The sequence below is a fragment of the Azolla caroliniana genome, unplaced genomic scaffold, assembly GCF_043228905.1.
Source record: "Azolla caroliniana isolate FFs.n. ecotype wild unplaced genomic scaffold, voAzoCaro1.0.p SCAF_2, whole genome shotgun sequence".
NCBI lineage: Eukaryota > Viridiplantae > Streptophyta > Polypodiopsida > Salviniales > Salviniaceae > Azolla > Azolla caroliniana.
This window is the reverse complement of record NW_028230437.1, coordinates 20,675,526-20,698,305: the sequence shown is the minus strand read 5'-3', so window position 1 is coordinate 20,698,305 and position 22,780 is coordinate 20,675,526.

Here is a 22,780-nt window from a genome sequence, read left to right as displayed (position 1 = left end):
ATCGGGTGAGCCAACCGGCTGCACTCCAACAAGGTTCGTAGTCAACTTCGAACCGAGCTTAGTCAACCGAAACCGAATTTGATGGCATCAACATCCGGCTCGTCAGAAATGAGTCTACGCAAGTTCGATGGATCGAACTTCAACTTCTGGAAGGAACAAATGCAAGACTATCTCATAGTCAAGGGGCAAATCGATCCCATCGAAAATGAAGAACCTCCAGAAGGATACAAACCAATTGAGTGGCAGAAGCTGGACAGAATCGTCCGCGCCACGATTCGGATGCACCTATCGGAATCGGTATACTTTACGGTGCAATCGTGTACGACAGCATTCGAACTGTGGAAAACACTGTCAGACACTTACGAAAAGAAGGTCGCCGCAACGAAGATGTTTCTGATCCGGCGCCTCTACAACTTGCGGATGAAAGAATCCGACTCGGTTCAAGCACACCTCAATGAGTACGAAAGCATAAGCTCCCAAATCTCGTCACAGGGGACGGCAATCGAGGATGAACTCAGAGCAATGATACTCATGAGCAGCCTTCCCTCATCATGGGAAACTTTCGTCACAACCGTGTGCAACGCGTCAACCACGGCTGTTAAATACTCCGAAGTCACGAGCGCAATCCTGACCGAAGCAGCTCGGAGAAAGTCTTTCGCCAAAGACTCAACAGACGACGCTTACGTAGTACAAGGTTCGACAGACCGATCGAACATACGAGGAAGAGATTCCTCACGACCGCCGAACAATCAGCGAAGACGGAGCCAGTCACGGGACAACCGAATCTGCAACTATTGCAAGAAACCCGGACACATCAAAGCCGACTGCCGCGCACTCAAGAACAAGAACAACAAAAAGAGTGGCCGGCATGAGGAGATCAATTACGTCAGCTTCTCAGCTGATGTGCTACCGGACGACCCGAACATACTATCAATCGAAAATCCAATCGGCTCAGAAGTTCTGCTCACGACTGAAGAATCGAGCACATGGCTCTTGGATTCGGGCGCGTCATTTCATGTGACTCCTCATCAGCCCCAATTTCGGCAATATACGATCCGTCACTCCGACTCAGTTCGGGTCGGCAACTCACAACACTGTGACATCATCGGAATCGGCACAGTAGAGCTCAACCTTGCAGGTGGCTCTACACTTGTACTCCACAATGTCCGACATGTACCCGAGCTCTCAAGGCCATTGATCTCAGTCGGACAACTAGATGAAGACGGCATTCGTGCCGGTTTTTCTTCGGGAGGGTGGACACTCCACAGGGGGAACCTCCTGCTTGCTAGAGGACCCAAGATACACTCACTGTATCCGTTACATGTTACGCTCAGAGAGGGTAACCTGTTTTTGGTGGACATTCCTGTGTCATCACTATGGCACCGAAGATTAGGACACCTCAGCAAGGCCGGCATCACGCACCTATCTAGAGCCGGATACATCCCCAAACTCTCCTTCTCGGACCATCAATTCTGCGAGCATTGTCAGTATGGCAAACAAGCAGCCACATCACACCCGACATCAGCACCAAGAGAAACGAGACCTCTCGATTTAGTCCATTCGGACGTCTGTGGCCCAATGCCGCATCAGTCTCTAGGCGGTGCATCTTACTTCGTCACTTTTATTGACGATTCGACTCGAAAGGTGTGGGCTTATCCAATTCGCACCAAAGATCGTGTCTTCTCGATCTTCTCCGATTGGCTCGCTATGGTAGAAAATCAAACCGACCGAAAGCTGAAATGCCTTCGGACCGACAATGGGGGAGAGTTTAAATCAGAAGAGTTCGTCAAATTCTGCCGACAACGCGGCATCCGACGCGAACTTACGGCACCACACAGTCCGGAGCAAAACGGGATCGCAGAGCGAATGAATCGGACAATCCAAGAACGGATCGTTTCCATGCTCCAACACTCCGGACTGTCGGATGGCTTCTGGGCAGAGGCTCTACTCACGGCAGTACACATAATCAACATGTCGCCAAGTAGACCTCTAGGACTTCAAATTCCTCAGGAACTATGGATCGGCAGCAAGCCGAATTACGACAAGCTGAGGATCTTCGGATGCGAGGCGTACGCCCTCATTCCGAAAGATGATCGCCGAAAACTTGCACCTCGGTCCAGGAAATGCATTCTCCTTGGATATGGATCAGACGGCGAAATGGGATACCGACTCTGGGACCCCGAACGCAGACAAATCGTTCGAAGTTCGGATGTTGTGTTCAACGAGTCGGCTATGAACCCATCAGTCGAAAAATCGATCGAAGTCCGAAGGGTAACATTTTCCGATGTGCCGACCCTTCAAGAAGGCCCTGCTCTCAACACACGGTCAGCTTCACGGGTAGCTGAACCTTACACCACCGACTCGGACAACTCCGACTCGGCACAGCAGAACAATCCGCTTTCGGACTATCCGACCTCGATACCCGATGCGACCGGTACAATCATACCTCGACGATCCGAGAGACTGTCGCAACCTCCGGAGAGGTACTCTCCTGGAATTTTCTTCACCGACGCCGGCGAACCGACGTCTTACGAAGAAGCATCGACATCTGTCGATTCCGCCACCTGGCATCTGGCGATGGAGTCGGAAATGCACTCCATCCGGGCAAACAAGACTTGGGATCTGGTCGACTTACCCAGGAACCGACGTGCTCTTCCTTGCAAGTGGGTTTATCGACTAAAAGAGACGTCTGATTCGACCACCCCAAAGTACAAGGCCAGATTAGTTGCGAAGGGCTTCCGACAAGAATATGGCGTCGACTTCGACGAGATTTTTTCACCAGTGGTGAAAATGACAACCCTTCGTTTTCTGCTCGGCGTAGTGGCAGCCGACAACTTGGAGCTGATTCAGCTAGATGTCAAAACAGCATTCCTCCATGGTGATCTCGAGGAAGAAATTTACATGGAGCAGCCAAAAGGCTTCGTGGCACCTGGCCAAGAACATCTAGTCTGTCGACTCAGGAAGAGTCTATACGGCCTCAAACAGGCACCGCGACAATGGTACAAGAAGTTCGACGACTTCATCCAATCGATCGGCTTCTTAAAAAGCGATGAGGACCATTGTCTCTTCACCAACACAGCTCAAGATGGTTCACCCATCTTCCTCATCATCTACGTGGACGACATGCTACTTTCTGGACGCCACGCGGGCGAACTTGCCGATCTCGTTCGGCAACTGCGGTTGAAGTTTGCAATGAAGGACCTCGGTCCGGCACGACACATACTCGGCATGAAGATTAGTCGGCATCGCGATAAACGACATCTCTTTTTGTCTCAGACCGACTATATCGGACGTGTCTTAGAACGCTTCAACATGCAATCAGCCAAATCTGCTTCAACCCCGCTCCCCATGAATCTTCGGCTCTCTCAGCGAGACTGCCCGACATCCGGCCCGGAGGGGGAAGATATGAAGTCGGTACCGTATGCACCGGCAGTCGGCTCCCTTATGTACCTGATGGTCGCGACACGGCCTGATATTTCTCATGCCGTAGGAGTCGTTAGCAGATTTATGCACAACCCTGGCCGATCGCATTGGAACGCAGTCAAGCATGTGTTCAGATATCTGGCTGGCACAAAAGACCACGGCATTCTTTTCGGTCCGAACCGAACCTCAGGCGTAGTCGGTTACACCGACTCGGACTTCGCCGGCTGTATAGACAGTCGGAAATCAACAACCGGATACTGCTTCAAGTTCGGCAATGGAGCAATCTCGTGGAAGTCGAAACTTCAGGAGTGCACAGCGACCTCAACGACCGAAGCAGAATATGTAGCTGCGTCCGACGCAGCAAAAGAAGCTTTGTGGCTCGGTCGGCTGGCGCACACGTTTCGACAAGTCAACCATGACTCGGCTCCAATTGTCTACAGCGACAGACAAGGTGTTGTTGCCCTGTCGAAAAATCCGGTTCACCACAACGCCTCCAAGCATATCGACGTTCGATATCACTTCGTTCGGGACTGCGTCATTTCAGGGAAAATCGGTCTAGAGAAAATATCCACAACCGACAATGTCGCAGATGGAATGACCAAGTGTCTTTCGGCAGACCGCTTTCGGTCTCTTCGGCATCAGATGGGCGTAACGACAAACCAGTCCGGTTAGAGCCGGACACAGAGCAGGATAGTTCTCGACAACCGACATCAGTTCCTTAATGATCGGCTTCAACTGTTCCGACCCGACCAGTTCGGTCTTCTGCCTTCGGACCCTGCCGACTTGAACAAAGCTGATATGTCCGAGAACCTAAGTCTATACCTGTAATCTTAGATAACCCATGTATACGCCCATTACGGGGGAGTGTCGAATACATGTGTATAATGGACGTATTCACACTATCCCGTTTTGGCCATTTATGTAATTAGCATAAAGGGCAGTTGCCCTAAGTCGGTCCCTATATATAGTGACCTTGTAACCTCTTTGTGGGGTTGGCTTGTTGTATTCTTCTTTATGAAATAAAGACTCTTTTGTGCCTCTCTCTCTCTCTCTCTCTCTCTCTCTGTGCAACGACCTACAAACAGTCATACGCAGGTACAGAGAAGAAAACGAATGCTTCTTGATCTTCCCCAAAGACGACCTTCATCTTCAACACTTCCATCCAATCTATTTACTTTATTGGTCTAATGATTAGTAGAATCCAACAAAGTTTTCTCCTATGATATGTAATTACACTCAAAGGGTTAACTTTTATATCTACTTTCTATTTAATCAAATAATGATTATCCTATCCTATTTGTGTATAGAGGTCTTTAGTTAAAATCTTTCATACTCTATGCTACATTCCTTACCTTATTCTTCTTTTCTCTTTCATCTAACCAAATTCTTCTGCTCAAAATCTGTCTAACTCACATTCATCTCATAATCAAGAACCTCAGACCTAATGCGCATTCACATGACGACAATGTTAAATAAGGTTTTGGTGGTTCGCTTATAGATTTAGCATGTTCAACAAGTCATCAAAGCATTTAGAAAATAGTGAATCCTCACCTCCATTATGAGAAGTCGTTCAAATATTTAGAAAGACACAATTTACTTGCATTTCAAGAAGTTTTTAAAGTGACCCTCATCTCTATTTTGATGAGTTATCAAAATATCTATAAAACAAGGACTACTAAATCATTATGGTGCATAGTTCCTAATATTCGCGTACGTCCAATTTACTGGACGTACGCGAACGTTTGCAAACGTACGCGTATGATACGCGATATTCGTTTGGCTTTTTTTTTTTTCTTTTGACTTTTTTTTGGTTTTTTTAATTTTTGATATTCATAATATTTTGTGAATAGAAGTGACATCTGACACACATACACACACTCTCTCTCTCTCTCACACGAGAACTGACAGATTTTCTCTCTCTACAAAATCTAGATATCTAATATACATATTACATACTCCCTCACACAGACAAAACCCATAGCTCCTCTCTCTCTCTCTCTAGAGTCTAGATATACACTCAATCACTGTCTCCTCACACATGCAAAACAGGGCTTCTCTCTCTAGACCACACACGCTCTCTCTCTCTCTCTCTCTCTCTCTCTTTCTCTCTCTCCCCCTCACACACACACACACTATGTACACCATATACACCATATGTATATATAATATATCTATGTACCGCGTATGGATTTCAATCATACTTGGAGCCTTTTCACGTATGAGTATGATACGAATATTGGCGTTTGAGTATGACACGAATGGGACGTATGGCTAGAACTATGTTATGGTGAGGCTTTGAAAGCCATCCAAACTATCAACTCCTTGTTCTTCAAATTGACAAGCTATTGCAATATTCATAATATTTAGTCTGATATTTTTAGGTCGTCAAAGTTATGCATCATTTCTTACCATGAAGCTTATGTTATTTTGCACGAAAAGTGGAAGTCAAAGAGAAACAATGTTTGACATGTGAGTATTGACAAATGTTTAAGTACAAATTTGTTACTTAGAACAATGAACTTTCAAAGACTTCACTTGTCTATGGTCTTGCATATTCACCCCTGGGGTACACTTTTGAACTCTTCATGTGATTCCTATTGAAATGATAAGCTCAACCACAAACCTTGTGTGTGAATACACACTTCTTGGAGCAGATGTGTAATGTTATACCCCAATTTTGACTTTGGGAATAGAATATTCCTTTTGCAATGATTAACGTGGATAACTTCAATATCCCACTTGCTCTCAGGTTCATTACTAGATTCCTCCTAACTTATGTGTGTACTTTTATAGAAGCTCTATTTAAACCAAGCCCCATCTTTCCCAAGATTACATGAATGAATGTCTTTGTAGGTTTCCCAAGGGCACAATTGTGCTCTCTAAAAGAGAACCTTACTAAGAGCTTCTTTCGTAATGAAGCAGAATGTTTGGCCTATATAATGAACTCCATTGGTTCCACTAGAAATAAAGTGTTTTCACTTATGGAGAGAGATGCCAGGAACATTAGCTCAAGCTTACAAAATCAAATCACCAACAATTTCACAAAGAAAATCTTTGTACTTCACCTTTAATCATTTTTATCCTCAAGCAAAAATTACCTATGAATTAAACTTGCAAACACATATACTCAAATAAATTTGATAATAGATTGATAAGTAAAACGGAAATAAGTAGACGTCATAGTTAAAACTTCTACAAAGCATACAAAAGAAAGTGAATAGGGTGTGACTGACGGTTCTCACGGGCTCACACAAAAAGAGCATCTTTGAAGCTTTCATGAGGACACAAATGTGTTGTCTTATGGAGAGCCTTACCAAGCGTTTCTTTTATGTTGAGCCATTGTGTACATCTAGCCCTTTTGGCCTACAAAAAAGTACATCTCCATAGGTTTTACAGGAAAACAAATGTTTTCACTTTTGGGAACCCATCCCAAGCAATTAACATCACATCTACAAGATCAAATTGCTAGTGGCATCACCAGGATCATCATTGCCCCAACAAAAAAGAAAAACTTCGTTTATTATGATTAGGCTAATTATTGAAGCCTCAACATTTGAATCTCAAAAACTCCCTTTCATATGCCTTTTTACTTAGAGATTTCATTGTTTCCCTCCCAATTTGAGACTCGTTCATATAAACATATTCACGTTATGCTAGGGGCATTCCACAACTCTAGTTGACAACGGTTGTTGGAATAGAATTATGGGTCTAATTGTCTGTGGGGCACTAGACGACATATGATGTTCAACATATGGCTTTTGTTTGTATCTCTTGTTGGGTGCCTTCTAACAGTTTTTTGGTACTATGCATAAAAAACACCTTACGCATCAGTTATAGTACAATGTCCCACATGTGGTGGCATTCATGCTCGATGTGGTGGCCATGTTATGTATGGTGGGTGATTTACGTTCTCACACATGGTATATTCAGATAGTCTCTCTACTTTCTTACTATGGTAAGTGGTCATATGAGGCCATATGATTTTCCCCCACCCTCTCATTATTGAATACTTGAAACTCATAACTACCCTTTGCATGGTTGAAGGTTTCGCATTGGCTTACAGTAATAAAATTTTGTAAGATGGATTCATGCAACCCATGAATGAATTTTTCAAAAGTTTTCCATCAATCAATTGTTGATCTATATGTACTCTTTTGCTTCTTATTGAGGGAGTCAAGTTAATCAAAGGAGTTCCATTTCATCACTTTTCGTGCGGAGTTGGTGAAAAATGTTTCTTTTACGTAAGGAAAATCCCAAAATCTGTTTGGAAGCCTATAGAAGCAAACTCCAATCTAATCTTTCAAGGTGAACCAAAAGTGACCACTTTCATCCTAGCTTAGTGTGGCTCATAGGATATTGTGAGTTAAGTTTTCTCAAAGGGGTAAACATGACTTGTGCCTTAAGAGTATTGCTCTTCTAAGCATCACAATGAGTGTCAAGAGTGACACCTTCCTTTTGATGGAAAAAAGTAGGGGTTGAGGACGTCACTCTCCAATCGAAAAGATAATGTCATATATAAAATCACTTACCTCTCTACTTCATGCAACCACATAACCCTTGTTAAGTTAATGCACACATAATTACTACACTAATTGACTTAGCCAAATAGATCATTATTAAATAAGAAACATGCAAGGTGTGTAAATTAAATATGAGGTAATTATGAAGTTAAAAACATGTATATCTCAATTAATTAGTGTGGAAAAGCTACATGGAAGAAAGTGGCTCTTAGTGGATACAAACGGGAGAGAATGAGAACCAAAGTTAGCCCCAAAGTTTGTGTATCCAAAGGCCCTTTTAACACGAGAGCTCTTGTCTTTTTATACAAGTTGGAAACCCTAAAGGGTCATTTTCACATTACAAGCGCATTTACCATTAACCATTCCTATATAATAAAGGGGAGTTCCTTACAAATCACAATATAACCATGTTTCTTACATATATCTGCCATATGACCACTATTTAATATTGTAGATGATAAGCCTTATAGGGTGTGTTACAACTAAAGAAACATGACACTATTTCCCTTATTTATTTGTTTTCTTTCTTTATTTTTATCAAATCAATGGTTCACCATGATGGTTCTTCATGATGGGAGTTGTTGAGCTCTAATGGTAGTTGATGGTGGGGATTTTTTAGCTTTACATGATGGTTGATATTGCGATTTTTTACTTTCAACAAGAGGGTTGTCAATGAGCTCTGCAAAATGGTTTTTATTGAGGTTTTCTAACCTCCATGGAATGGTTCTACTAAACTCTACATGATGTTGATGTTGGGAATTTTTAACTCTCAATACCATGGTTGTCACTAAGCTCTACATGGTGGTTGTTAATGAGGTTTTGAGCTTGTAAAATAAGTTTTTCTATGAGGTCCACACAAAAGTTGATGTAGCTTTTTTAATCTAAACACAATTATTCTCGTCGACGATTTTGATCCTCTACACAACGATAGTAATTGTCTCATGACATAAGGTAGTCAAAATTTATGAGCCAAGCTCAACACAATGCTTTTGGTTGACTATTCTGACCCTCTACACAATGGTTCTAGACAACAAGGGTGAGTGTGAGTGTGAGTGGTTATAGTGCCAAAACTTAAAGAGTTTTTAAGTGAAATCCTTCCAAGCCGCATTTGAGCCTCTTGACTGTGCCAATATTCTCTATCATCTTGTGAAGTCTAGAGAAAGCCACGAATATCGATTAGTGCGAATAAGTGGTTATGGCTATATTTAGCGAAAGTAAATGGATTAACAAAATGATTAATGACGAAGAGAAAAAAACAAAAAGTGGACACGAAAAAAATATGAAGACCTAGGATTAGTATCCATGATTTGCTAATGAAAACTATCCATGATTTGCTAATGAAAACTGTAATGATAAACAAGAATAAGATAAATAACAAAAAACAAAAGACAAAATGTAGAGATTATTGTTTGAGGTTGGTTCTTCCTTGCTTCATAACTTACTTATCCATAGTACTAGGAGTTCATGAGAGGTTCACCACCACCTTGCAGTGGCGGTTTTAATCCTTCACAATTCGAAAGCTACTTGGGTGTTCTTCTTGAGAACCATCTTGAGATCAATATGCAAGGGCATACAAATCTCTACCCCATTGTTTGTGAGAAAAACAAGGGTAAGTGTAAATTGCCCTTGAGATACTTATGCTAGAGTAACTATTCAAGAGAACTCTAAACTCGCTTTCAACATAATCACTTACATAAGATTAAACACTTAACACATGTTAAACTTGCCACTAATTGAGTACTTGATAGAACAGTGACACAATAACAAACTTATCTGATTACAAATGCCAACTTGGACTATAGTTGTTCCCCATCTAGATAAACCATTCTAAAAAATCTATCTTAATCTTTCCTTCAAACTATCCAAGTTCCTCCCATGATTCAGTTGAACGATCAAGAATTGGATCAAACTCTTCTCATATTGACTCTTAACTCTTACGTAGGTGGTGTCATTCTCCACCACCTTGGACTTCATTTTTGCCTCAAAAATATATGGTTTGTCAAGGAAATAGAGTGTAAAGCAAAGTCTAGGATAGAGAAGTATTGGATGATGGTCACATTTCCCCTTGTCAACCTCACATTAGGGCAAGCACTCAAGTGAATACATTATTGGCCATCACTACTATTCTACCAACATATGTTCAAGGTTTGATTTCCGCAATTAATATCAGAGTCTCAATCATGTATGTGTGCTCAGGCCTCATATAATGACTATTTATCGGTTCTTGTTTTCGTTTGAATCCTTTTGTTATTTATATTTTTCTTCGAAGGTTTATTGCACTCACCCCACCCTTATGCCATTGGAGGCCAAGTAGTATGAAGCTAGAACTCTTCATTCATCCACCTCTTTCAATTTCCTTTCATACCTTTATTATCAAAGTTTGTTCGAAGGTCTCAACACATTTCTAACTAGTGAATTTGGATATCATAAAGATAGACTAGGATCCTTTGTAAGGCCTCATGGGATTCTTCATAATCCCTTTGGAAACGGTTGAATTCCTCACACCAAATAAACCTCTTTCCTCCCCTAGATCGTTGAGTGTTAAGTTGTCAACCATCATTTCTCACCACCTGAGTGATCATAAGATCTCATATTTGCCTTGACAGTTCTTGCACCTTCTTGCGTTTCAAGGGCCTAATCATGCACCCTTCCTTAGGTTATGAATCTTCAATGCCCTTGGTATCCAGGACAACCAAAACTCTACTTTTCATTGCAATATCTCCTGGAGTGGCAACAATTGGAAATACTTCAAAATGTGGCACTACATCGGAATGTCGGATCAATACTCCAAGGTTCTTTGTGTCAGGAAACATGTCCTTCCGGATGGGAACAGGAGCATGAGTCGAAGAAAGGACTGAATCAGTTAACAAAAACTCGATTGAGGTCGAAAAATCAAATCGATTTGTGCGTGGCCAAATAATCGAATCAAAATCGATTTGGCCAATATCGGCCTTGGCCGAAAAATCAAATCGATTGTTCGATTCGGTTGTGGCCGAATAATTGAATCTGAATCGATTCGACCAATAGTCGAATTGGTCGAAGTCGACTGGGGCGATATCTGTAAATAGAGTTAATGTGTCCTTATGGGCTATATTTGTAAATAGCCCTGAATGTTGTATTAGTATAAAAACACCTAGGGCAATCATTATGTCATTATGAGAATAGTTGTTGATAAGTTATAGTTGGTCATTGCCTCTATAACTAGAGAGTGAGAGAGAGTGTGTGTGAGTTGTAACTCTACATCCGTTTGTTTAGGCGAGGAAGAACTCAAGGTTGGTACCTTGAAGGTTCTTATTGTATTCCTCTTACTGTTAGTGATTTGTTTCCTGGGGTTTGTGGACCCCCGTGGTTTTTTCCTAATTCGGGTTTTCCATGTAAAACATATTGAGTCTCTGTATTTCCGGTTTCAGTCTATCTGTGTATTGTCGATTCTCGATCTTTGTACCCATATTCGCATACGCGCTAACCGGTTGTGGCCGGTCAATTCTCAACACTTTGTATATTGCAAGAACCACTTCTTTCCTCCTTAATGCATGCAGAATAATTAGTCAAGTAGATTTTATAGAAAGGAAACATGTTTTTATATGAGTTATACATGGTTAGTGCCAAAAACAAGATTGCATATTTAAGAATTCAATAAATATGATAATTCCTTTGGTTCATAGACTTTGTTCTTTAGTATGGTTGAGACCATTTGCCTAAGGAAAATATTGATGTTTCCTTAGCCATTGTCATACACTAGACTGGTTGGGCAAAAATATTTTGTATGTTGTAGCTGTTATGACTTTTCTTTTGATGATATTTTGTTTTAGAAAAAAACGGAAAATATTGATGTTCCTTGCTTGGGAAAAATGGGGAGAAAATAAAAGAGGGAAGGTACACTAAGTCACCCCATCGTCTTTACAAAATATCCAAAACAAACATATATATATATATATACATGCAAAAGATTGAGACAAAAATTAACCTTTCGTTATTGTTCACTACAAAAAATAACAGAACTCTAGCCCTTTGGAGGGTTGATGTTGAAGTAGCAATCAATGTGCCTAATGTCATAATGTATGCCACTTTCTCCACTCATACACTATGTGTGTTCTTTTAATATATCACGATTAGTTCTCTAAGTGTCTTCATTATTTTCATGACTATTATAATTATTGCACTTACGTATATGAAATTTTGATTTTTCCTACAAATTAGGAGTTGAAGAAAGAAAGTAAACCAAACTAGTTTGCGCAAGTCTAGGTTTTCTATGGTAAAGGTTACTAAGTTAGAAATTATTGTCTTGAGTAAGTTAGAAACCTCACATGCATCGTCATCACAGCAAGTGTTACACATTGTTTGTAACACATATCTATGTTGGTGTAGGTGCAAAATTGTTTAGAGGGATTACTAAATGACCGAGAACTAGGTATAAACATGGGTAGGTTACCCCCAAGTGGGAAACAAACCTCAATGAGGTACCTATTAAAACGGCTAGGCACCCTTCAACTTGATCATAGGTTAGGTTGCATAACCATCCTACATTCATTGAGATTCTAAGATTAATTTTTGAGCACCAATCTTCCCACTCATAGTAATTGAGTTATTGCATGATTCAAAAGACTTTTTGTTGTGGGAAAGTTTGTCAAAACTTAAGAAAATATTGCCTAGTAAACAAATCAAAGTTGTTACTTGATAAAAGGTTCATCTAAAGTCATGAATCTAATGCCAATAATTAGTTACATATTATTCCACAATGCTACTATTATAGGTATAAACTTAAGCACCAATTATAAAGCTAACTTTAATAGTGAAGGCCCTTAAACTATTAAAGTTAGCTTTAGAATTGGTTCTTAAGGTTTTACCTAAGAATTACCGAAGGGTTGCAATATTCTCATCCCATCAAAGACTGTGAGTGCCTATCACTAAGATCTTGGTGCCATCTCAAGCATTGCCTTATATGATTCTTTTTGCATTATTTGTATCGACATTATAGACACTAGCCTTGGTACTTTGATCATGTCTTCATTGCATGTTCAGTGAAATGGAAGTTTCGGACAAGATGCAAAATCGAGTGTAGCTAGACATTAAGTGAGATTTATAGTTGAGGTAACATTTCAGAGCCTTGGAAACCAAAATATTTCCTCAAAAGCTCTAGTTCCATGTACATCCACATTTTACATGCATTTAGGCATCAATATTTAATAGTCTCATTCACATACAAATATTCAAGTTGGAAATTTTAAGCAATCATGTCACTAAGACAACATATAGCTAAAACATTTTTATGTTGTACTTATATGTTTGCATGTAGTTGTTTGTTAATACAAGACATGCATATACATCTTTTACATCTTAATTGAATGATGTATACTCAATTTGCATACAAGAACAAATAAACCCAACAACCTACGCCTCTAGTTATTTTAGATCATTGTCATGGGCTCATTCCAACAATAGGGTCATTGGCATTGGACATCATCAATGGTATTCAATTTGGATTCAATATATATAAATTATTCACAACATTCTAAAACAAAATTTAAAACATTGGATTTATTGGAATTTTTCGCATTTTGATTTCAATCATCATTAATGAACAAAATTCTCAAATTTAAATATATGAACATCATCATTTGTTTACATAAATGTATGTGTTCTGGTTTTAGAGGTTTGAACTGGTTTTAGGTTGAGCATTTGGGGTGTAAGATTTATGTAGGACGATGTAAGGTTAAGGTTTAGGCTTTACAACTTTTAGGGTTTTGTGTATAGGTTTTAGAGTTTAGGGATTATGGCTTATGACTTAGGGTTTAAGATTTATGGTGGTATGCTTTACAGTTGTGAATACGCGACAACTATGTGGTCTAAGGTTTAAGGGGTTACAATAGGATGTTTAGGGAGATACAATACAAGTTTTATAATACCTTCAAAGTTGGTTCCTCAAGTAAATTCCACATCCCTCGGTTGACTAAGAAGAGAAAATACACATGACCCAAGATGGTCTTCACTGCGTGAATTGATCCATGATCCTCCGCTACCTCCCCAACACCTTCATTGAGAGCTTTTTCTCCAATGCACCTTAGAGACCACACTTAGCCTCCCAACATCTTCTCCTCTCCTTGGGCAAAGCATCCAAAGGGATCATTTATCTACCCAAATGCTAAAGACGGAGAAAAAGACTTAACGGCCTCAATTGGTTGTGGAAAATGTTCTTCTCGCCAACCTGATTGCGGCCCCAAAGTACCAAGCACTTGACCATACCACCTGCATCTCCCACATGTTCTTATGACCCTTACCGCAACTCTTCTTTGAAGGCATGGATATCCTCCATCGAGTGATTGTCTGGTCAATAGACCTTGCAAACCTCGTGACGTTTGTATACCCGGTAGCCCTATTGACTCTTGCCCATGAATTAAACCTTCAGACGAATTGTACACCGCTTTGTGAGTTACTCCATATCGTAGTCCAAGTGTGCACCCCCACTAAAAGGCCAATGGTCGTACTAGTCAAGGTGTACCTCCACTAAGTTTGGGTCCATGAAAAATACATTTTATTTTAGTTCCCATCCTTTTCCTATCTCTTTAAAAATCAAGCGCCCAAGAGTCAAGACTATAGACTCCTCACTAAAAGCCTATGCAATAGGTGTGAAGAAAGTTCCAAGATGATGTCAAACGAAAACTCGTGAATTGGTTTACTCATGAGTTATATGATCCTACCTTATAAAACTTCCTTGGAGCAACTTCATCATATCTAGTTCATGTCCATCCTTGAGGACAATCTCCAATCTTCCATGGTCATACATAAAACTAAGAAAGTATTGTGACCCTCCAGATCTAACACCTGCAAAAATATACATTGCCCTATGAGTTAGAGTCACCACAACAAGTATGGGTCTCCATAGCAACATGTACACAACATGCATTTCGCAACTAGTGTAGGGCATTTGTTATGCATAGCCTTGAGAGCTATTGAAAGCCACCCAATGGGAGTTTTGGACAAACACCTTTATGTAGAACACCCTTAGGCACCTCTTTATAATTGGGCATCACGACAACATTTGGCATACATAGACTATCTGTAGCCTTTCAACATATTGGACACCATTGCAACCTTACGAGCATTCTATAGAAAATCTACGACTCCTCAACATAGTGTGCAAAGCCCCATTTGATTATTTCTTAGTCAATAGAGCTCATCATAGAAGAAGTCTTGTGATTAGACCCACTACTCCAACAATATAAGGCAATCAATCCTACATACGCTACTTGACCGTTGTCGCGAAAATGCTCGCGTGCGTGTGCTACTTGAGCGGGACCACCGGGGTCTCGGATTGGGGAGAATGTTTGCGCCTAGGAGGACATTCGCCAAGTTATCGAAAAGAGGACAATGTCAATTTTAGAGTCGAGGAAACATTGTTACACTTACGAAAAATGAAAGATTGACGATTATAAGAAGAACAATAAGAAGTATGATAATATTGATCGAAGATAAAAGAAGAAGAACAATAAGAATTATAATTATAACAAGAATTTTATATTGATGGTGATGATGATGGTGATGTCACATATTGAGCCCCCCTTTACACACTCTCTACTGGGGTTTTTATAGGTTTGTTCATGCATAAAACCATGGTTTTGCTAATGACATGTACAAAACCATAGGTTTAAACCATGGTTTTGTGCACACACTTTTATACGTTTGTTTATTATGGAATACTAAATATGATAAGAAAATATACAAAACTAAGAACACTTAGTAGTAACCTTAGTGATAAGTCAATTGTCTCCTACCTTGGAGGTGCAAGGTTCAAATCTTACTTGCAACCTGTTTGTATGCACTTAGCCCTAAGCTTATTTACTTATTTATTTTCATATTTACAAGTGTGTGTGCGATGTGCGTGGAACCACACTTTTTCACTCAGTGGACATGCCACATCACGACACCGTGTGCATTAAAGACACCGCAATGACACATAAGTTATCATGAAATTGCCACTAATACTAACACATGTGACACCTTTTATTGACCTTAGTCCACAGCATCACCGAACACCACCACTTGACAAAAAATGATCCCTAAGAGTCTGAACATGTTCAAGAATGTTGGAACTTGGTACTATTCTTTTTTGCCGACCAAAGGGCTTTCAACCTTATGCCTATTTTACAAAAGGATTGCGTGTATTTAGCGAAAAAAGGGGTGGGCGAAGTATAGCGAGAAAGAGGCACATTTGGTTTTGGTATGAAATTAATCTATGTCCTTCTTTGGTGGTGTTTTGGTATAAAATTATTCCACTTCAAAAAATATAATCCAAAAGTGGAAGGGGAAGGTGAATTGTGGACTAAACTCCTTGTGAACGCCTCTAATAGAAGAACATTCAAGAAATGGCCATGCTTAGGATAGTGACAAGTTATACTTGTGCATAGTTTATTTACACTAGAAAAATGTGTGATGGACCTAGAAAGCAATACATTTAGCTCATGGGCAATATTTCCATTGCATGATGACATGTGCAATCAGGGTCTTTTGGCATTGAAGATACAATAGTTAGAGAGAGAACTAGAGTACATAGAGTTTTCTATCAAACACCTTGAAGAACCCCAATTGAGAAATAAAGAGCATTTTGATCAATGGTACCCCAAGAAGCCTCATCCCAAGAAAGTAGAAGAACAGAATTTGGGTATTGGTTTATGGTAGTGGTTTGGGTAATCAACATTGTAGTGTATGCAAGCTTATGTATTGATTTGATTCCTATATTGGCTACTTGGGTATTGGTTTGGGTAATCAACATTGTAGTGTATGCAAGTTTGCTTGTTATGAATTGATTTGATTTGGGTATTGGTGTATGATATTGGTTTGGGTAATGAACATTGTAGTGTATGCAAGTTTGTTATGCTTTTTTTTTTATTTGTAGTGGTATATTGTAAAAGTAGTGCTACTTTCTTTTCTTTTCTTTTCTTTTTCTTCAAAGATTTTCTTCAATAGTATTAAGAAAAAACGCCTAAAGGCTACAACTTGAACTTGTTTTCCCAAAAGCTTATAACTTTTTATGTACAATGAAGTATAATAATCCTAAGACCAAATATAGGACTTTGTAGAAGGTGTTGGAATTCGCTGATATACACTGCCATGATTTACTAATATTAAAGAAAGGGTCCATGGAAGTCGATAGTCCCATTGAGGCCCTTGAGTTGATTCTGTAAACAGGAGGCAACTTTTTCCATAAGTGAAGTGTTAGGATTTTGTCCCTCCTAATGGGAGAAGTCGGTAGCCGAATTCTAACGGATCGACTAATGAGTCGACTGAATTGAGGGTCAACCGAAGTGAAGATTGTTGGGATCGAAGAGTCGGACCGACCAGTTAGCCGAATTGAGAAGAGGTCGAAGATAGAGTCACCTAAGTCAGACCGACCAGGTGGTCGAAGACAAGGCTGACTAGTCGGATTGATCGAATTAGTCGACAATAGGAGTCAGTTAGTCGGATCGACAAAATTGTCGACTTGTGGGTCGGATAGTCAAGTCGACCTGTCGGTTGATTAATTATTATTATTACATTATAATAATATCTTATTCACACACACACACACACACATATGGAGTTAGGGCAAGATTATTAAGAGAGATTATTATTGTGTGATTCAAGAGATACATAAGAAAGAAGAGAAAGAGAGTGATTACGAGTGAGTGGCGGCATAGTTTTGTGAAACTTCCCAAAACCCTAAGAAGGGATTTTCTGTAATTTGAGCCTTGTAATCTTGAAAAGCTTTGTAATCTATCTCTCTAAACTTGTCTCATAGTGAAATCTGTTGCCCCATGGTTTTCTCTATTTTAGGGTTTCCACGTAAATCTTGTGTACCGTGTACTGAGTGCAACATCGACACAAAGCGAGTGTCATCAATCCTGGCTAACCATTGAAAAGCTTTGTAATCTATCTCTCTAATCTTGTCTCATAGTGAAATCTGTTGCCCCGTGGTTTTCTCTATTTTAGGGTTTCCACGTAAATCTTGTGTACCGTGTACTTAAAGTCTCTTGTGAACACAGATTCATGGGCAGGTACCGATGAAGCAACTCTCTTACCACCGGCTTGCTCGTCGGAACCTCAAGTTCATCGGAAGCCAACCCATGTTCTATGTTACTGCTTGCCGAGGGTGAATCATGATATTGATCCTCTAGGTGTAGCATATCTTAGCAACACAAAACGAGGGTTTCGATCATTATGGGAACTGTTAACCAAAAATGTCTCACGACATGAGCTGACAACAGCCATGCAGCACCTGTATGAATTTTCGTTTCGTCTCGTTAAGGACAAGCACACTAGTTCATATGTCAAGTGTTCATGTGTCCGTGTTCATACATCAAGGGTTGGTAAGGTTTTGCGCATTGTATTGAATTAAACCACGTGCTCCACCGCTTGTGCAGGCCCCCGTCAATTCCTTTGAGTTTCAATCTTGCGACCGTACTCCTCAAGCGGAGTGTTTAACGCATTATATGGGCCCCTGATCTGTGGACCAAGGACAAACACTCATCATTTCCGGCATGGACTACCAAACTATCTAATCATGTTTGCTCCCCAAGCTTTTGCACCTCAGCGTTATGTTGAGAATCGTGACCGGCCACAACCAGCTGCTCGTTCAGATGTTCAAGTGCAGGGAATGTAAAATAGAATGCGCTAAGACAAAGTTCGAAAACAAAAATAGCACAAGAGACAGAAACACACGATTTTAACGTGGAAACCCGAAATGGGAAAAACCATGGGGGTCCACAAACCCAGAGAAACGGAATCACTATGCCAAAAAAAAGGAGGAGTGCAACTAGAAGCTCCAAGGCAACGACCTCGAGATTCTACTTCGTCGACAGACGGCTACAGAGTTACACACGCCCTCACTCTCACTCACTTACGGTTACACAGTTACAGAGGCAATGACCTTTGGATTAACCTTTTGACAATCGCCCATCACACACAATATTATGATTGCCCTAAGTACTTATATACTAGTACACCTTTTGGGTTATTTACAAGTGTAGCCCATAAGGGCATATTTAGACTATTTAAAACTAGTCTTTCGAGTTGGTTGTCTACACGATTTCGGTTTCGACCTCGGCCAAGTTCCTCATCAACTCGGCTCTTCTCTTCCCATCCATAGGGACCTGTTTCCTAACACATTAGTAGAGACCCAAAAAATTGTATTCGCTGAGTCGGCGTTCCTTCGTATATTTCCGGATTTTATCCCTACACACGAAATTCCACTCCCCTTTGTCCCACTCGAGTAAATTGGTTTTGAACGCATTCCACTAGTTGAGCTGGCGCCTTTGACTTTCAACTTGATTCATTGCCTACATGCCCTTTATGCCCAGTCATTCCGAATAACACTTGCCCCCCCCCGTCTTACCATGGTTGCTAACACGGAGTTAGCTGGGGCATCTTCTTCGAGTCTTGTCATAATCACGTACTCGACGAAAGAGCTTTACAAGCAGCATTGCCCTTACGCGCTAAGGCGAAGTTTTTCACTCACTCACACGATATTGTTGGATCGGGATTTCGCCCATTGTCTAATATTCCCCATTGTTGCCTCCCTATGGAGTTTGGGTCGTGTCTCAGTCCCAGTGTGGCTGATCATTCGAAACTTAAATCAGTTAAGCATCTGCGGCTTGGTCAATTTTTACCCAACCAACTACCTACGCATATGCGAAGCTGAAAAAGTGGTGTAGCTTTCGGAAGCGCTTCATTTCCAATCAATTCTTCTCTATTTTGTGTTTTCAACCTATCATTCTTGTTTCGTCTTCAGTCCTAAACGTATCATGAAGAAGCTTCTTCCTTCTTTTGTTCATAGTCTCTAGGGAACCATGCACATGTCAGGAACAGTACTAAGACAGAGAAGGAATTAGTACTAAAAGAAGTATTAGTACTAAGAGAGGTGAAGAACTCTCGAGAGAAGGAAAGAGTGGGTGAGAGGGAGGGAGAGAGAGAGAGAGAGAGAGAGAGAGAGAGAGAGAGAGATGATAAGAAAAGATATATATTATGTGAAGAGAATGTATAGTAGTAGCTAGGAGGCTTAAGACTAGCGTTGAACCGATTTGGTTCGAAATAATGCCTCGTGCCTCCATTTATAGTGTTCTAAGGAATACTCCTGAAGTTTCTAGAATGTTCCAGAGAAATTTGGAATATACATCAATTTTCTATAATAAAACATAAATGAAAATAATATTCTATGTATTACAATGTATAGTCTAATGGTCAAGAGCTCGACCCATGTAGCATAAGGTCATGGGTTCGAGTCTTGCCATATCATGACACTATCCCCCTTTTAAAACGACGAGTGTAACAAGTCGTTTTGGATTGAGGACCCGGTTTGTCTGGATATTGATGATGGAAGTCTTCAAGAAGTGCACGAGCATTGGTGACATTCTCTATCGGTTCCCAAGTACGCGCACTAGGGCTATATCCTAGCCAATCGACTAGATAGTAGAGCTTGTTGCGAACAATCTTGGAATCAAGGATGGCGGCAACCTCGTACTCAGGTCCATCTTCAAGCTCGATCGGGGGTGGAGGCTGTGTAATACGTCCTGGGATGGTGCTCTCTTGATAGGGTTCAAGGAATGAAACACCGGATGTATCCGAAGTTGTGGAGGTAGATCGAGACGAAAAGCGACATCATTAATCTTTCCTATGATACGGAAAGGACCTAATCGTCGATAATCCAACTTCTCGCATGGGTGAGTAGTCTTGATGTGTCGTCGGAGTAGCCATACCCGATCTCCAATGTTAAAACTGGATGGGAGTCAATGAAAATCCGTATAAACCTTGTGTGTTTGCTGAGCTTGTTGGAGATGAGTAGATAAATCCGCTTGTATCTTGCGTAACCGCTCCAAACGATCCTCCGCGCAAGGATTTGTGGACACCTCTGGGGTTTCAAGTACACACCACCGGGGGTGACATCCCGTATAAGCATAAAATGGCGTAACTTTAGTCGATGCATGGATAGAGTTATTATAGGCAAATTCGGCAAAGTGGAGAATATCTGCCCAGTCATCCTGATGATAGCTGAGAAAGCACCGCAGGTACTACTCCAGTGTTTGATTTGTTCGTTCGGCTTGGCCGTCGGTTTGTGGGTGGTAGCCGGAGGAGAGGTTACAAGTGACCTTGAGCATTTTAAAAAGGTGCTTCCAGAATTTTGACACGAACTGGGGTCCACGGTCGCTGACGATACTATCGGGAAATCCATGATGCCGACATACTTCACGCATGACAATTTCGGCGGTGTCTTCACTGGAGATTTTCTATACGACGTCAAGGATTTACTCTATTTTGTGTTTTCAACCTATCATTCTTGTTTCGTCTTCAATCCTAAACGTATCATGAAGAAGCTTCTTCCTTCTTTTGTTCATAGTCTCTAGGGAACCATGCACATGTCAGGAACAATACTAAGACAGAGAAGGAATTAGTACTAAAAGAAGTATTCGTACTAAGAGAGGTGAAGAACTCTCGAGAGAAGGAAAGAGTGAGTGAGAGGGAGGGAGAGAGAGATCGAGAGAGAGAGAGAGAGATGATAAGAAAATATATATATTATGTGAAGAGAATGTACAGTAGTAGCTAGGAGGCTTAAGACTAGCGTTGAACCGATTTGGTTCGAAATAATGCCTCGTGCCTCCTTTTATAGTGTTCTAAGGAATACTCCTGAAGTTTCTAGAATGTTCCAGAGAAATCTGGAATATATATCAATTTTCTATAATAAAACATAAATGAAAATAATATTTTACGTATTATAATGTATAGTCTAATGGTCAAGAGCTCGACCCATGTCGCATAAGGTCATGGGTTTGAATCTTGCCATATCATGATAGCACATTGTCATACTGGCCATGGACTACTACCAGCAAGTTCTCCCATATCTCAGTAAGACATCTGAGAGACGAAGATCTATTGCATCATAAAGTCAGTTACATCGACATTTCCATAATGCCTATAACGTTACTGTAGTCACTGTTTTCTAAACTTGGACAGATTGCACTTGCTTTTGAGGTTGCTGAAAGGGGATAACTAATATCAATATTCTATTATGTACCGTCATTGCCTTCTGAACATCGTTTGCCTCATACAGCATCATGCTGGAATGTAACACTCCTCACATTGTTGATCCCCATGAAAATAGGCAGCCGACATTGATTGTTAAGAATAACGAAAGAACTTTATTCCATACTTGTTGAGCCAACCCATCTTATTATTTGACTCATCTTTATGCGTTGGAACAATGCTCACAATGCCCATTGTTTGGAGAAGGGTTCAAATCTTCAGAAAGATACTCAAAACAAATCTAGACCAAGTGCTACAAGTAAACCCTAAGTATTTAAAAAGAGAGACTTCTAAATTATCTTTAAGGGAGAAGAGAACCTAAAGGTATATAAGGTAAATGTCTTAGATGATTATATGGTCCACTAATCATTAAGAAAAGTGAAGTGAGAATTATCAAGGGAACTAATCTACAAACAATTTAGATAATTATCAAATGTGTGAAGCATAGAAGCTTTCCTCTTGTGCTAATCAAAAGGACATACTCTTCTAAGCATAGCAGCTTTCTTTTTATTTGAATCTCCATATGCTTGTAATCATGCCTCTCACAAACTGAGGGTTCTACTCAACCCACTTTAGTATTTCTTTATTTAACTCTTTTTTATCATCAATCTATTGAAAGCCTAAGATTCTCTCTTAATTTTCCATTTTGAAGTACTTGATTTTGGGCTAAGCCCACGATCATCCTTTCTTATCTTCCAAATCTCTCACAGTTCGGAACCCCTCCACCTTGACACAATGTATATCATTATTTTTACAACACTTGATGATATGAATGGTATGAACAACTC